The sequence below is a fragment of the Monodon monoceros genome, unplaced genomic scaffold (genome assembly GCF_005190385.1).
Source record: "Monodon monoceros isolate NGI ecotype Baffin Bay Population unplaced genomic scaffold, NGI_Narwhal_1 Super_Scaffold_11, whole genome shotgun sequence".
Lineage (NCBI taxonomy): Eukaryota > Metazoa > Chordata > Mammalia > Artiodactyla > Monodontidae > Monodon > Monodon monoceros.
In genome coordinates this window covers 106619823-106637904 of record NW_021703767.1, presented here as the reverse complement: position 1 = coordinate 106637904, position 18082 = coordinate 106619823, and the positions used below count along the sequence as shown (strand labels likewise).

The window sequence follows — 18082 nt, the reverse complement described above, 5'->3', positions numbered from 1 at the left end:
CAAAGGACATTATCCCTTAGGCAAGAAGACACTCCCTCTCACCCCGCTACCCCCACGAACGATGCTTTTGCACAACCACAAGGAAACAGGACCCAATTCGTCATGCCCCCAAATGCCACCTTAGAGAGATAAGCATGGCAGGCGGTAACAGGAAGAACATTTTTATTCAAATGAGAGGTTGTTTCCTAAACATACTACTCAAATGATCAGATGGGATTAAATTTAAATAAGGACTCAGTTAATTTCCCCCTTACTAATCAGTGGTTAGTTGTTCACGAGGAGTTCTAGACAAAATGATGGTGCATTTTCTCTGCAAAGCTAAGTTGTAATGTGAAATTTTGTAATCTTACAATAAGTGAAAAATAATGATAATGATAGAGAATAAAACTATCCTGAACAAGAAGACCTGGGTAGAGAAAGAAATCTTGTCCTAATAAAAAGAGAGTCTTATTAATATTCACACAGCAAAAGGTAGAGGGTGGGAAGTTGACCGAGGCAGGGTATCAGGACATTTTGCATGTGAAGGCTGAAATCTAATCACACACAGTGGTGTCTCTTGGTGCATATATGCTTGTATATGTCTTACGTGAAAACTGTTCAGATATTGTACCAGCTTGCTGTTTTGTGTTGCCATTAAAGAACAGAGTGAGACTTGCCCATTAACCTTCAGGTGACAGAGACTCTGGGATGCTCTCACAACCAGTGTCTCGGCCCTGAGACAGGGACTGAAAAGCCCATCCCTTCAGAAGCCATTCTAGGTCCAGTTGTTCCAACCCCTCATCCAAAATCCAGTTCTGTTCCATGGTGGTGGTGCAGAGCCCAGACTCTGGAGCCAGACTCTTCTCCTTACTAGCTTTGTGTCATTAGGCAAGTTACATAACCTCTCTGTGACTTAATTTGGAATAATAATAAGAGCATCTATTTCTAAGGGATGTTTAGTGCGATCAACCATCCCTATTTGCTTGGGACTGAGGTGGCTTCTGGGACTTGAAATTTTTGGTGCTAAAACTGGGAAAGATCTGGACAAGGCAAAAGGAATTGGTCACCCTGGTTAACGTGAGCATAAAATGCGTTAATTTAAGTGATTTTCAGACAGAAGTGTGCTCAGGACAGAGCAAGTGCTTAATAATGTTTCTTTGATCATTATCATGATCGTTATTACAACTACGACTATTGTATATGGGGAAAGAAATCAGCCCTCAGCCAGGAAGGCTGCTATAATGCTGTTTTTTAAAAAAAATATTTACTTATTTATTTTGGCCACTCCTGGCGGCATGCGGGATCTTAGTTCAGCGACCAGGGATCAAACCCATGCCCCCTGTAGTGGAAGCAGAGTCTTAACCACTGGACTGCCAGGGAAACCCCAACCATAATGCTGTTTTGATTAGAGAAAAGGGGATCCTAATGACCCTTGGAATCTCTAGGTCTCTTAGTGTCCTGAAATTTTCACCTAATTGCTTATTGCAAAAATAACTTAATACAAAGCTAATACGTGCAGGCTGAAATAAAATTCTATACAACTGAAATAAATTTCTCTGGGGACATGACAGAAGATCTAGCAAGAAAGAAGATCCTGTAACAGTGCTTCAAGCCATTCACTTGGTCTCTCCGAAATCCTTCAAAGTTCTAGTACTTCAAGTGGTGAGCAAGTGAGGCTTTTGATATTGATGCTATTTTGAGGCTCAGTAGCGTAGTCATGTAGCAAGAACACCACCAGGAAGCTCTAAGGAAAGGCTTAACATTTTGCTGTGTTCAAAGCACCCTAAGTAAGAAGATGACTTTCTTGCACCAAAAATGGAAAAAACAGCTAACATTGATTGGTTGGTTATTATATGTTGGGCACTATTCTAAAAGCTTTTTGTGTGTTTTGCCCCTTTATATTCAAAACAATCCTGTGATGTAGATACTTCCAGTTTAGAAGAAGAATCTGAGACTCAAAGATGTTGTGATTTACTATGTCTGATTCAAGCAGCAACTAATAATAGTTGAAGTCAAAGAGGATTTAATTTATACCTAAGTATTTTCAATTATATAAATCCTATTATAAATTGTGTATCAATTTCATTTGCACAGTATTTAGACTTGTTGATAGTTTGTTTTCAGTTTTGATTGTGGTTTTGATCTGTATAGTACAATTGGATGAGTTATGTGGCACATTCTCATTCTTGCTCAAACCTCTCTTGAGGGAAGCCCACGTGATTGACCCATGAAATCCCAACTCAAGATACTACTGTTCCCCAATGGGAACCACTCAAACTGAAAGCATAGCAATCAAGGAAATAAGCCAAGGAAATAAATTGTCTCTGTCAAGTTAGCCTGGGAAACCAGAAAGTGTCTAGCAGAAGTGAATGTCATAATCATAAAATTATTTTTCTATAAATCAATGTTACACATGACAGAGGTCACTATATCTTTGAAAGCCTTAGTTTCATCCATTGCTTCTTTCAAGTTGTGTTTAAGTGTAACTTGTTTCATTCTTATGTGACCTAAAATCCAGTGATGATGACATTAATCATCACAGTTAACATTAAACAGAGTCAACGTTTTTACTGTTTCTGGTTAATTATTTCTACCTTCTTTTTCTTATTGCTGTCCAGAGAAGTTACATCATAAAAGGGAGTAGCAATGTCATTCAGCTTCCAGAAACTCAACTTTCTGGTTGTAAATTTGAAACAGCTGGTTATGTATTTTGTCCTATAGAGGAAGACAAAAAGATCTATTGAAGAACCAAAGTGAGGGTTAATAGTCGAATTATCCCTGCCTCAGTTGGCTATTTCCCAATAGTACAGCGGATAACATAAACTTTGGGGTGAGAAGATAATCAACATTCATTCAACAGAGGCTGCAGGAGTGGCCTCTTGCCCTGCTCCCAGAACTCTGGCATCTCAAAAATTTGCCTTATGCGGGAAATCTGATGCCAGATTCCAGTTAAAAAAATCCTGAAGTCCCAGAGCTAGAAGGGTTTTGAATGGTAGTTTCTCTAAGACAGAATTGCAATGGAACCAGTTCAGGAAGCTATTCTTTTCCTTAATATCTTGAGATTCAAATCTCTTAGAAGCATGGCAAAGTGCACAGTTCAATTTCCTCCCATATATTTAGATTATAATGGCTTCATTTTGAAATTAAAGTATTTCTACACTGACTAGCTTCTACACCACATGAGTTCAGAGGGTGTCATTCACAAAGGCCACAGAGTAAATGGCGCCCTTCTAGAGGTGGGCAATGCAGAGGCCTTGCAATGCAGCACAAGTGAGCCTCACTCCTCAGACAGTGTGATTTGGGATTGTATGGAGATCCCTGGAGGAGGCTGACATTTTATTTTAGTTAGTTTCTTCTCACCTATCACTTCTTACCCCATTCTCTGTGCTTATGATATTCTTTACTTCTCTCAGCCCCCTGCATGCTTCATGGCCAAGTCCCTGATTTATGACTCAACCAAATCTGACTTAGCTTACTATGTCTAGCCCCTGGAATGCAAGACTGGGGAAGAGAGAGAGATTTGAGAAACTGCAGGTAACTCTTGTTCCAACAGAAGACTGCAAAGGGCCACATGATACCTCTGACCACAGCCAGCGGCCTTGCACAGCACAGTGAATTTGCACTGAAATAGAACTGTACTTCTTGTAGCCCTTTCATGATATGTGTATGTTCAACAGTAATTAAACCACTGATTTAACTGATTACCTGGTAATCAAATACATACTATAGGCAATAGAAATATGCTTGTACTTTGCAGATATGAATAAAAATTATCTGTTCTTTAAGAACTGAAACTTTATCAACGTTGTTCTGGGAGCCTGAGAACATGCTGCCGTAAGCACATCAGCTTTATTATCACAGGACAACATTAGCTCACCCTATAGCACAGCAGCTAATGGTACAGACTCTGTTGCTAGACAACCTGGGATCAAACCTCAGGTCTACCACCAGCAAATTATGTGGTCTGAGGCAAATTTTGTTTTCACTTCCATATTTCAGTTTCTGCATTTGTAATTTAGGAACAATACTTGCTCAGGGTAGAGTAAAGCATTTAAAATGGTGCCTAGCACATTGTGCTTGCTGCTACTAGTAGCACAGAGAGATTAACTCAGAACCATGCTATAATTATTGAGTACCTGCTGCTTATTAAGTATGGAGTTTGTCACAGAATGTGTAGTCATATATATTGTTTTAAATTTTTAACTGTAAAACACGTGACATAAAATTTACCATTTTAACCATTTTAAAGTATATAATTCAGTGGCATTAAGTACATTTATGATGTGAAACCATCACCTCTATCTAGTTCCAGAACTTTTTCATTACTCCAAATGGAAACCCTGTACCTATTAAGTAGTCAATCTCCTTCCCCTTAGTCTCTGGCAACCACAAATCTGCATTTTGTTTCTATGGATCTGCCTATTCTGGATATTTCATATAAATGGAGTCATATACATGTGGCCTTTTGTGTCTGACTTCTTTCATTTAGCATAATGTTCATTCAAGAGGTAACATGTATCAGTATTTATTCTTTTTGATGACTACTTAATATTCCACTGTTGGATATGCTACATTTTGTTATCTATTCAATGTCAATCATTGATAGACACTTTGGTTGTTTCCACCTTTTGGTTTTTGTGACTAGAGATGCTATGAACATTTATGAAGTGTATGTATTTGTTTGAATACTTGTTTTCAATTATTTTGGGTATATACCTGGAGATGGAACTGCTGGATCACAAGGTAATTCTATGTTTAATTTCTTGAGGGATGGTCACATATTTTTAACACTGATTTCCTTGTTCTTATAATGTCCAACTTTAAAAACAAAACTGCATGGACTTCCCTAGTGGTCCAGTGGTTAAGACTTTGTGCTCCTAAGGCAGGGGGCACGGGCTCGATCCCTGGTTGGGGAACTAACATCCCACATGACATGCAGCGCAGCCAAAAAATAAAATTAAAAAAAAACCCTGCCATATTAATTGTGAAAGAGATGTACCTAAATAACGACTTTTGCAGTCACTTTCCTGGCCCCCTGACTGTGCAGACAGATGAGTAGCTACCCTTATGAATAGTACTCAAACAGGAGTCATTTCTGATTGCATGACTGACTGCTCATAATTGCAGAAAAAGGTTATGTGGCAACGTCATTCATATTTGTGGGTTAATTTCAATATTGTTTCTAATATTTCCAGCCAGTACTCCTCCCAAAGTAAGAATAATGAAATATAACTTATGAAATGAATTGAAAATTGAACTTATTTTTAAGTGACCCCATTGACATGTTTATTACTTCTCCAGTGAATTTTTGGTAACCACTAGAAAGCGTGCACCTTCCAACAACACTGATGAGTCTAACTCAGCCCTAGGAGGAGGAACCTGAATACTTATCCAATTACAAAACCTCTAGGGGAAGTTCATTTGGAAGAACTCAACTGTTTCCTACCATGTACTCTTGATGGTAGCCAAATACAAGTTAGATGTCCAAACAGTAAGGATACAAAATAGTCAACAGAAATATGATCAGAAACAAATCTGGGATATTTTCATAGGAGCTAGTACAATTTGCAGACATGAAAGTAATTTTGAAATTTATATGAATTTTAAATTAAATACACACATATATAGATTATGTGTGTGTATATATATATATATATTTTTTGCATGATGCAAATGTAGTTGATTTCTGGCAATGATAAAGAGTCACTCTGTGGTCACACTGAGTCAGTGGAAGCCCATGTGTTATAAATAAACATTTGGCTCTACCTAGCAGAGATATATCAAAAGTTGTACAGAGGCAAACAAGGCAGGCAAGCCCTGATCCCCTGCAGGTACCATGCCATGTGCTACCAATTACTTTACAATTCTGCAAAATGTATAACAGCAACCAGATTTAGGGCACAGGAAATTTTAGGAAATTTTATTATTAAACTCCACTAAAATGGGTCTGTTCACATGTTTTTCCCCTGAGGAAAGGAGGATGAGCCTAAGATTGTCTACACGTGAGTCATCTAACTCATTCCTCTATCAGTTGGCATTTCTGAACTAAAGCATTCTGGCCTCACTGTCACCTGACAGCCTTAATAAAACACTCTTTAGAGAGTGATATGTATTTACCAAGAGGTTCAATGATGTCAGATAGGTTGTTGCAAGTTGCACAGGACCTCCACACAGTATATATGTACTGTCTCAAACTTTTTTTTTTAATAAATTTATGTATTATTTATTTGTTTATGTTTGGCTGCACTGGGTCTTTGTTGCTGCGCGCGGGCTTTCTCTAGTTGTGGTGAGCGGGGGCTACTCTTAGCTGTGGTGCACGGGCTTCTCATTGCGGTGGCTTCTCTTGTTGCAGAGCACGGGCTCTAGGTGCGCAGGCTTCAGCAGTTGTGGCATGAGGGCTCAGTAGTTGTGTCTCGCAGGCTCTGGAGTGCAGGCTCAGTAGTTGTGGTGCACGGGCTTAGTTGCTCCGTGGCATGTGGGATCTTCCCGGACCAGGGCTCAAACCCATGTCCCCTGCATTGGCAGGCAGATTCTTAACCACTGTGCCACCAGGAAGTCCGTCTCTAACTCTTTGATGATCTTGCAAGAAGTGGCCTTTAGCAACTCCTAGCTGAGCCTGGCTTTCCTAAGATGTCCACTAGGAAATCTATTTTGATTTCATAATCATGTATCTGACATGGGAAAACTAGGGAGAATCTTATTTCATTTGCTGCTGCTCAATGAGGTTTCGCTGAATAGAAAGCAACTAATTTTGTGCAGCCAGTTCTGAGATATACTATGAAAATGGAAGCTAATTTTAGAACATAATTCTAGACTTAAGGGAAACTCAATACTGTAGGCCACAAGTATAACTGAAAGCCTCTGAGGAAGGTATTTTCATATGAACTGTACTCTTAGAGCATAAATTGTGAAAGATGTTAGAGATTAGTTGCCATTGATGCAGTTGCTGTGACAATATGAATAACTGGTAAGCTTAAAGAAGGTTGATTTCAGTTGATATCCTGCACCAGGGAAATATCTAACAACATCATCATCAACAAATACTTTGGAGATTTATCAAGTATGGGGCATTGGGCTGGGTACTGAAACTATAAAAAGACTCATTGAGAGTCTTACAACTTAAAAAGAGATATTAGGAATATACGAATATTAAAAAAAAAAGAAAAAGCAATCCAGGGTAAAGTACAAGATGAACAGTGCCTGCCATCACTGAGGACAGAGAAAGTAAGACTTGATCTAGACATGATGAATGGTGGCCCTAGAGAAATGGAGCGGAGGGCACCTAGAGGAGCAATGATGTGGGCAAAGGCGTGGAGGGTGGATGAAAATGGCACGTTCAAAAAGGCAGTGTGGGATGGACAGACAGCAACAAGGTCATGTATCCAGGGCTGAGTCCTGACTCTGCCACCCACTGGCCATATTACCATAGCTATATGACTTTCTCTTTTCTCATCTATAAAATGAGCATGATGATCACTAGATGGTATATGCTTTTCATCAGGATTAAATAAAAACAATTATTCGCTTATCCTTTTCGTCAACAAATCTTCATTATGCAACATAAAGATGCTCAGTAAAGTTAGCTATTCTTACCCACAATGAGTCAACCCATTTGGAAAGAGCAAGTCCATGTGGGAAATTATTAGAGCCGGAAACTAGAGGGATAAGCCACATCAAATACAAATAGCAGCCACCATCAATTTACAGCCCTTCGATACTATCACTGATACAAAGACAAACCAATCGAAGAAATCGAACAATGGTCTCTTTCTAATATTTATCATCTGTACATTGCTTTGTTCAATAATTTCCAATGATTCTCTATTTTCTTGTTTGTTTTTAAGAGGGTAGGGGGTTAGCTGTAAAGAAGGTAGTCAAAATACAAGCTGTAAAAATAAAATCCCAAATATCCAGACATACAAAGGTTAGATTGGGCTAATAGAGCTCCTAATAAAAATTCATTTTCCTAAGCAGTAAAAAAAAAACATATTAAAAGGGTTTTAATACAGTATAGACATAGATTCATAGGAATTTTCAAAAGGTCATTCATTCAACATGTGCTTACTGAGCTCCTACAGTATAGACATTGAATATGCAGTAAATGTGCTACCAATTTTATCTAGTGGATACAAACAATAAAGAATAATGCACAAAAATACAAGTGTGTTAAGTACCATGAAGGAAAAAGAAGACGGAAAAAAACCTCCAAAGAACAATATGGGAACAGCTAATTTACACTGGGGTGGGGGTCAGAGAGAGCTGCTCTGAGGAAGCAACGTTTGTGTTGAGACTTCTAGGACAGGCAGGGGTGAGCAAAGTGAAGGGTGAGAGCAGAAGGGTCCAGCTTTGGGCCCCGTGGTGGGAAAGAACCTTGGCTATGGGGCTGATGTACATAGTCCTCAAACACCACGCTGGTTCTGGTAAGCCTAGTTTTTTCTTTTGAAATGTGTATAAACCTTGACCACGATAGATGACTTCAAAGCTAACTTGGTCTGGATTACCTCTAAGATCCGTCGGCAGTTCTCGGAATAGAACCTTGAAAACTCCATATTTTTGGCTGCAGGAGTAGTCTAATTCTCAAGCATATATAGAAGGATGACTTACAAAAGACCCTCCAGCTTCAGGAGACCGCATTCACAAAAGGAAACTCAAATCGGACCGTGAATTTACAAGAAACCATGGGACTATGCTGTGCTCCAAGAATAAAATGGTAATAAAGAGTATAACAAAAGGTGGTAGAGGTAATTTTACTTCCTTATTAAGTGTATAACTCCTCCTCTCTGCTTGAACCACTTGCACCTGGCTCAGAGTGAGATGGCCAAAGCTCTTCCTGCAGGTCCAACATGGCAAATGACCACTGTTTTACCTCTCTCTGTATCTTGCTGAGTCAGCCTTTCCCCAAATACAATTATCACTTAAATCCAAGGGTAAAAGCTGCAGGTTGTCTGCACATGTCCTTACAGATGGTCCTGGGTATGTGGGTGCCCCAGGTATCCACATTAATGTAAAATCTAGTAGGCGGAGAACCAGAGGCCACCATGAGCAGGCAGCATCTGGTGGGCAGTGATGGCAGAGCTAAAGCTCTACCACCAGGAAGGGTTCATGGTTCCTTGTACTCCATGCCTTTCTTAACCCCTGTAGAAAGGAGGGGCTGCTGAATTTGATTTGATTTTAATTTTACCTTCTGCCCAAACTGAAGATCAGTGACCAGCCCCTTCCCCTAATCACCTCTATCAATATTATGATACCTTATGCTCAGTAAAATGCTCTCTGAGAAGCTGCCAGGGAAAAGCCCAAAGTCTGTGTGTATGGGGTCTCAGGGGTGTTTTTTCTTTGACATTCTCAAAGAAAGTAGACCAAACTAAAGAATGAAAGGGATGTGCATGGGAGAAGTAAATGCAAATACAATGAACTGAGACAGGAGACAAGAACATCAAAGAGAGGGAGAAGATAGGAAGATTCATTATGAGAAAAGGAAGTCAAATCAAAGGAAACACAATAATGGGACAGTGTTAGTAATAACACAAGAAATCCAATGTTTTTCCCTCTGACTAGATAGAGCAAACAGGACCTGAATATAACTAGTGTCTGTCTTGGGACAAAAGAGAAAACAGAGCACGAAAAGGGTCTATCTCAAAAAAAAAAAAAAAACCTAAGTCAACTTCGTTTTTTTTTTTTTCATCAATTCTCTAAATACTCTGCTGGGAAAAGGAGATGGGAGTTCTTGGCTCAGAATTACTGAAGCTTGTTATATATGACCCCAGTGACCCTTGAAGTTTGCATCTGTCACAACAGAACACACGGCTTCCTAACACACTGCCTTTGTCTGCCAGACTCATGCAGGGCTGTGGAGTGAGACACCCGAATAAGCCCATCTGGCGCCATAGCTACCAGCCTCCCTCAGTCTGAGCTTCCTTCTGTGGACAGAGACCCAGACTTGCAAATCTGCAGCCAGAAGCCTCCTTTCTGCCATTTCTTGTCTTCTGACTTTCTGTCCCTTCCTTCCTCACATGATGGAAACTCATCAATGGGTGCTAGAAGTGACCCTGCAAATAAGAGCAAATTGTTCACTTGGGTCTCAGAAAGAAGGCTGAAGGGAAAGAGTTTCAGAATAGCTTAATAGCTCTAAAAGCACTAGCAGTTAAACTGCTAGTTCTTGTTGGCACTATTCTTCTCATTCCAAAAACCCACTGAATACCAAAACGTTTACAGTTGGAGTCAAGACCTCCTCCCCGACCCTCATCCAATTACTTTGAGTTTTACAAATAAGCTAAGTGTGGCAGCTCTGGCAGTGACTGCATCAGGTTCTGCCCAACTTTCCTGAGAAGCAGTTTGCTTACTCCAGCCCTACCTAGATCACGAGAGCTCAGCAGAACTGTACAAGATCCCTCTCCTGTGGCACCTCCCTTGGACCACAAATGCTATTACCCAGGCACTGTTTACTGCCAAGTTTGCATCTCCCTTACTTGGCCAAACCTTTTGTTGACATCCTTTGTCTGCTGTCTTCTCCATTCTCCTAAGTTTATACCTTTTAATTCCTTTATTGTGATTTATGTGGCATTTTAGTGGTAGTGGAGATAAACATGTGTTCAACTAACCATGCTTACTGGAAGTCTTGTGTGTATAAGGGATGCGGGAAGGGTCAGAAACCCTTAAACTGCATCTAAACTCTAGGTGAATGTGACAGCCAGTAAAAATTGACTGTCTAGAACAAGGCTTGATAAACTACAGCTGCTGGTCAAGTCTGACTCACTGCTTGTATAAATAAAGTTTTATTGGAACTCAGTCATGCCCCTCCATGTATATATTACCTATGGATGCTTTTACACCACAGTGACAGAGTTGAGTAGTTGCAGCAGAGACCTCATCGACTGCCTCTGTCCAAAAATATTTACTACCTGGCCTTTTATAGAAAGTTTGCCAACCTCTAGTCTAGAATGAAGCTGGTAACAATGATTAATATTGCTAGGATTGATGTAAATATTTTTCTATGTTTCAAACTTGAAGAATGCTAACATTTTTTAAATTATTACATTTAATCTTAGCCTCAAAGGGAATGCCGCAGCCAGGAAAGAAATATATTTTACTAAGGTATGGCAAAAAAATATCTTTTTAAAGAAAGGTACTGATCTAAATTCAATATCTTGTATCCGATATAGCTGTGAGATAAATGTTATTCATAGAGGGAAATCTGACAATTCTTCACATACTAAATTCATGTTAGTTGACTAGCAGGTCTGTTGTTCCCAGTGCTTCAACAAAAATATTCCATTTAGAAGATTATCCTGCTTAAATTTTGCAGCAAAAGGTAGTTATAATTACACATTGCTGGCTTAAATTGTTAAACTGTACTTTTAAATTAGTCCACAATTTTCAAACCCAAATGTTCACTGTCTGATTAAAAAGCGAATCATCTTTGAAAAATAGCCCTTCCCGAAAAGGTCAAAATATTTTCCAATATAGTCCTGGAAAGAAATACATAAAATTTCTAACAGTGGTAAAATGGTAAGATTAAGGATGATTTTCTTTACTCCTTTCCCTATTTTGCAAATTTTTACAGTGAACATTATGCTTTTATAACTGTAAACAAAATTAACTTCTCTAGGAATTTTTTCCACTAGGAAATGGATTAGAATTGGGTTGTGCTATTGGTTGATAAATTCAATTAATCTACCAGCTGTCACAAAATTATCACAGTGGGCTAGCCTTCTGAAGGATAAGTGATGAGTTAAGTTTGTTTTATACATAAAATAATTTCAGGCAATCATAGTCTCAGAGGTACAAAATACTCAGAAACTAAAAACTGTGTCTGAAAAACATCCATTGGATATAAATAAATAGGCAGCTTTCTTCAGCTCACATGTCTCATTTTTAGTTTGAAGAATAAGATCATTTTCCCTGCAGGTGACACTGGCTGTGGAACTGTTCTGGGCAAGAGTCTTCACCTCGTCCACTGCTCAGCCCATGCCTTTCCTGTATACGGGCAGTGGGGCACTGTGGGGAGTTACACTGCGCCCTCACCCACCTCACCCTTTTTCTCCTACAGATGAAAATCCACATGTAATTAATGTCCATGATAGCTGGAGCCTGCAACATGAATACTGATTGAATTCGAGTTAAAAACACTAAAAGCTTTTAGGAGTAATGCTTTTTAGATGCATATCTCACTTAATTCTCAAATATGCAATGAATTGGCCATTATTGTGGAAGAGAGACTCCTGGCCCCAACTCTGGCTGCCTGAGCCCATGCTTCTAAAAGCTCTACCCCACAGCCTCACTCCTGCACTTTCCCCTCTAACTGTATGAGTAACTATAAAGAAGCTCATTTATCTACATAGAACTAACAATGAGCAGTTTTCACTAATTCAGTACTTTCTTCAATCTATCAAATGTTTTGAAAAATACCATGTACATATTGCCAGCAAATGATTAACCATTTTGCCTTTTTTTTAATGCTGAGTTTGAGATCTAATTTCTTTATTTGTGGCAGTCTCTGTGGGTTTTCAACCTCTTATGTTGCATAACAACACAATGAACTTTTCCTAATGAAATATCGGCTATTAACCTAACCGTAAGCGAAAAGTCACATGCACTGTGAAAGCCCACTTGGCGAAAAGAGATTCAGTTGCACATTAGTCGTACACACGGCATCTACGAGGTCAGGTTCTGGGCAGGCCTGCTCCTGCTCTTCATTTGTTGGTTCATTTGTCTGTTCATTCATTCATTCACTCATTCATTCAACCATGTGTGTTGAGCACCTGCTTTGTGCCTGGCACTGTGCTGGACACTGGGGTAGAGAGGGTCCAGAGCTTGCTCGGCTGTAACAAGATATAGACTCAGACCCCTGTGCTGCCTGCTTCTCGTCTCAGTTGCTGGGGCTGGAGTGATGCCCCACTCCAGCTCCGTTTCTGGGGCTCCAAACCCTGGCACCCTCTCACAAGGTGTGTGAGAGTGGGGGATGTTAGATAATGGTTATTGAAACCAGTGCCCTAAAAGCCAAGGTATTGGAAACCTAAAAAAAGGCACCCTGAGTCCTACTCTAGGGCCCAAGGAATCTCTTCAGGCTCCAAGTGGTACTGCTGTCCTGGACCTGGTCAAGGCCCCCATGGGCTGAGAAGACCATAGCTGGTAACCCAGGCTTCTGTTTACCCAGCTGGGAACTTCATGCAAGGGTAGAGAAAGGCTCCAGGAATCCCCTTTTCAGGGCACAAAGAAGCATTTTTGGAAGGTCATTCATCTGATGAAGGCAGTGATCTGTGACTTGAGAAGGCCTAAGCTGGCTGCAAGGACTGACTCCAGCTGGACACATTGCTGCAATGGATTTCTTTCCCTGGTCAGCTGCCCACCAAAGATGTCAACCTTGCCAGTCCTCCCGGGCTGGTGCTGTCAAGCACTGGGCCCTGCACGGGGTGGGCAGGTGTAAAGGCAGCTGAGGGCTCCGCTTGCTCTTTGGATACCGAGGACATTCACTGGGGACAGCCCTCCGCCACACCACTCTTTAAGTTCTTTGTCTCCAGACACTCATCTGTCTGGACAATGTCAGCCCCTTCTGTTTGGGGGAACGGGACAAAGTGAGAACACAAATAAATGATTTGCTAAGAGAAATTATTTGAGGCTCCCCCCAAGAAGGTGGTGATGGTGGTATAGGCTTTGGATTGGAAAAAAGAAGGGGAATTCTTCTCAAACACTTTAACTGATTTATTGTACCTAATCATTAATTTATCACAGGGGTGGTTCCAAGCCTACCTTGAGTAGAATGACCAGTCCCTATCTCCCTGTACAAACCTTGCCCACAACCAGCTGATTCTATGATTCCATGTCATCCTGTTTTTTTTTGTTTTGTTTTTTTTGTTTTTTTTTTAAACGGTAACTGAGATGGAAGAAAAAGAGTGTGACCAAAACCAGAAAAAGATCTTTGTCTTCAAAAGTCAACAGGGTCAACATTTCAGCAATCAGGGTAGATTTCTTAACTATCAGCAAAAGTCATTTCTTGATGAGATTTTTATTATCAGTAAAATACTTCATATGGATCAGAAGAGTTTACCAAACCATATCTTGATGGATTAAGTGAAAAAGAATTTGAAACACATGGATTACATTTCCTTAAAATGTGCATGAGTTTGAAAGTTAACAATAACAATGCTTGACTAAAAAGCATTTGGGAATTTCTTAAGCCCCAAGAGTTTGAAAAACCAGTTTCTCAGTTGGACTTAAATAGGTACCCTTACCCATTAAGGCACTATAATTTACATTAAAGGTATTCGCAGGTAACACTTTAACAAACCAAGGATGGCAATATGCTATCATTTTATTCTTTGCTTCGGAAATTGCTTCATGTTTTAGTGCTTTAAATTCTCAAGTAAACCCTTAAATTTATATATATACTAAATTACTTTAAGAAGACAGAATAATTCTTCTTGCTGTCACACATAAATTAAAAATCCACAATAATCCAGGGAATGCAAAGTTAACCATGACAAAATTTCTGGAAGCGTTAACAAACACCTTAAGTGTTCAATGTACATTTGACATTGGAATTATGGAGAGGTCGTACAATATCAATGTTGTAAGAATAGAAAGGATGCCTATGCTTGTCTTGATTCTTTTACTATAGATTCCATTACTTTTAAGAGTGCAAAGGCTTTGTTAAAAAAGCAATCAATCAAACAAACATAAACCCCCAGGGTATAATCGTATTTATGAAGTGGTGTTACTGTAAAATAAAAATTCAGTAGAAAGACATGATAGGGGATACAGGAATAGTCTCAACTGTCTACTTTACTGGAAAAGATAGCTTTATTTAAATATTTTCAAGGTTCTTTTTAGAAGAGCTTAGAAAAAATGATATAGATTTAGTAGAGAAAAGATGGTCCAAAGTACAATGACATCAGTTCCAATTAAAAGGAATGAAGGGACTTCCCTGGTGGCGCAGTGGTTAAGAATCCACCTGCCAATGCAGGGTACACGGGTTCAATCCCTGGTCTGGGAAGATCCCACATACCTCAGAGAAACTAAGCCCCTGTGCCACAGCTACTGAGCCTGTGCTCTAGAGCCTGCGAGCCACAACTACTGAGCCCACATGCCATAACTAGTGAAGCTCATGCACCTAGAGCCCATGCTCTGCAACAGGAGAAGCCACCGCGATGAGACACCTGTGCACTGCAACGTAGAGTAGCCCCCGCTCGCCGCAACTAGAGAAAGCCGGCGCGCAGCAATGAAGATCCAACACAGCCAAAGATAAATAAATTAATGTAACAAAAAAATAAAAGGAATGAAGGCCAAGTGGATTAACCTGTAAATATCAATGGTAGGTGTATTCACATACAGATACTTGTCTCAACCCATTTTTCAAGGTTTTGCAATTTGGAAAGCATACATTGCCTCCAGCATATTTTTGCTTAATTTTAGTTCTATGCATATTTTAAGGGAAATGTAATCCAAATGCTTCTAACTCATTTACACAACTTGACTAAGCATCATTGAAGACATATTTGATACACATGGTATTCTGCAGTTATTAAAATTACCTTCTATGAGGAACTAAATGCCATGTTCATAAAAAGTCAGAAGGTCACATAGTACAAATTCAAACATATACCAAGGAGTAGAGCTTCCGGGCTTCCAAGCTTATTTTTCCTTTTTAAAACTCATATCCTGTGAGAAGAATCAAAGAACTGGAACCACAAATTCAGTGCCATAAACAGTCCAAATGACTGAGCCCCATATCCTTGAGTGTCCTTGTGACGAAAACTCATCTCCTCAATTAAGAGGTAAGCATTAAATGAAGAGTCAATTAATTAAATCACAAAGTCACTGTAAGGAAGAAAATTATATTCTCTACTACTAGGACACTATGGAATTTCTCATTCCTGCAGCAGTACTGCTTCTTAAACTTTAATGTGCATATGAATCACCTGAGGGATCTTGTTAAATTGTAGATGCTGATACAGTAGGTCTAAGATGGGCCTGAGAATCTTAATTTCTAAGTCCCCAGGTGATGTCAATGTTGTTGGTCCACGGACCACATTTTGAGAAACAAGGCTCTGTTGCAGAGTTTCTGAGCCATTACTGATATTTGGGGCTGAAAAAGTCTTTGTTTTAGTGGTCGGGGGGTCGGGGGGCGCTGTCCATTCACTACAGGATGTTTAGCAGCATCCCTAGCCTCTACCCACTAGATGACAGTAGCACCTACCTCACCTCCCCAACCAAAAGTCCCCAATCTGGCCATAAGATTGCCTCCAGTTGAGAACCACTACTCTATTGTTGTGTTTAGTGGTTAACTGTTTGTTGCATAATGTAAATACCTTTTTTGATGATCTAGATTCACTGGGCACAGCCTTATCAACCAAATAAATAAACAGCTATCTTTTTTTCCCCCATGAGCAATTATCATATTTTTACTTATGGACACTCCACATTTTTTTAAACTAATTTTATTTCCCTCCTTACTATGGCTGCTAGAATGCTCAGAAATAAATTTGCAAACCACATTTAGAAACTGTGAAAATTTCCAGGGATACAGTTCTGAAAAATAACTCAACTACTGGATTTGTTTCTATATGTTTGTTTTGTTCCCCTTAAACTGAGCAAATTATGTCTTTTTATTTTATTATATATTTTTGTAAGGCTCCTTTCTTCACAATTTGAAATAAGATTGGTTTCTGTTAAGTAAGGTAAACCAAACAATTTGAATAGAAATAGACCAGCTAGGACAGACACAAGGCACTAATTTACTGATCATGATTGGTCATTGGCTATTTGATAGATACTGATGAATCTGGGCAGATAGCGAGACAGGCCTCAAAAGTATTGAACAATCAACTATACATCAATAAAAAAAAAAAAGGTAAAAAAAAAGTATTTAACAATCTGGCTTATTTTCTCCCAACAAACTATTATAAATTGACGGATACAGATATCTGGACAAAGCACAGAAAATTAACATAAAAGAAAAGTGTTTAACTTTACATTAGAAATATAAAATTAGCAATAAAGTTGAGGATGATTAAAAATGTGGCCAAAAGACAAATATCACATGATATCACTTATATGTGGAATCTTAAAAAAAATGATACAAATGAACTTATTCACAAAACAGAAATAGACTCATAGACAGAAAACAAACTTACAGTTACCAAGGGGAAAGTGGGGGGAGGGAATAGGAGTTTTGGATTAACAGATACACACAACTGTATATAAAATAGATAAATAACAAGGACCTACTGTATAGCACAGGGAACTATATTCAATACCTTGTAATAACTTATATGGAAAAGAATCTGAAAAACTATATATATATAGTTTATATATAAAACTGAATCACTTTGCTGTACACGTGAAACTAACACAACATTGTAAATCAACTATACTTCAATAAACAAACAAACAAAAAGTTGTCAAATAACGAACGTTTTACATTTTGCCAGCTCTGACATAAGACACTTAGAATTAGTTTAGAACATAAGGCACTTTAAAAAAGGACATTAAAAATGATGCAGCTGAGTGCTTTTCAAGTTTCTTTAAGCTGTGAAATTCTTGGTTTAAACACCTATCAGGAAGACCAACGTGTAACACCAGGTACATGAGAGGTGCTCTGTCTGCAGGGCAGAGAAAGAAAGATGGGGTGTCCGAGGCCCTTTGAAGGGGCCCCAATGGTCTTCAGGGAGCACAGGTTGAAATCTCATGACCTTGTAATATACTCTTGGGATAAATGTGAGGAACTGGTGTCACAGGAGATCAAGTAATCTGTTGGAGGAATTGGAGCTGCCCAACAGCAGAGTTAGGACCTCAACTCAATTCTATAGACTCTGGGCAGACAGGACTCTGAGGAGTCTGGAGTTATCACCTGGGTCCAAGTTATCAGCATGTCTCTTTTCTACTGAAGGGAGTTACAAAATTTTTGTTATAAAACTGTTACAAAATTCCAAACCTTGAAGAAATGTATACTTTAAAATGTGCAAGTTTCTCTTTCCCTCTCTTTTTTTGCACTCCCATCTCCAATCTGATTCTTCAGAGAAAACCGGTGGTGACAGTTTTGATGGGTGTCCTTCTAGAACCACACACACACACACACACACACACACACACACACACACACACACAC

At 39.3% G+C, this 18082-nt stretch overlaps 1 protein-coding gene across 6 annotated transcripts in view; it reads right to left on the bottom strand.

Annotated features, from left to right (window-relative positions):
- Positions 1-18082, bottom strand: part of VEPH1 (ventricular zone expressed PH domain containing 1) — a 278619-nt gene that overhangs the window by 131764 nt on the left and 128773 nt on the right. The gene's annotated exons all lie outside the window — the stretch shown is intronic.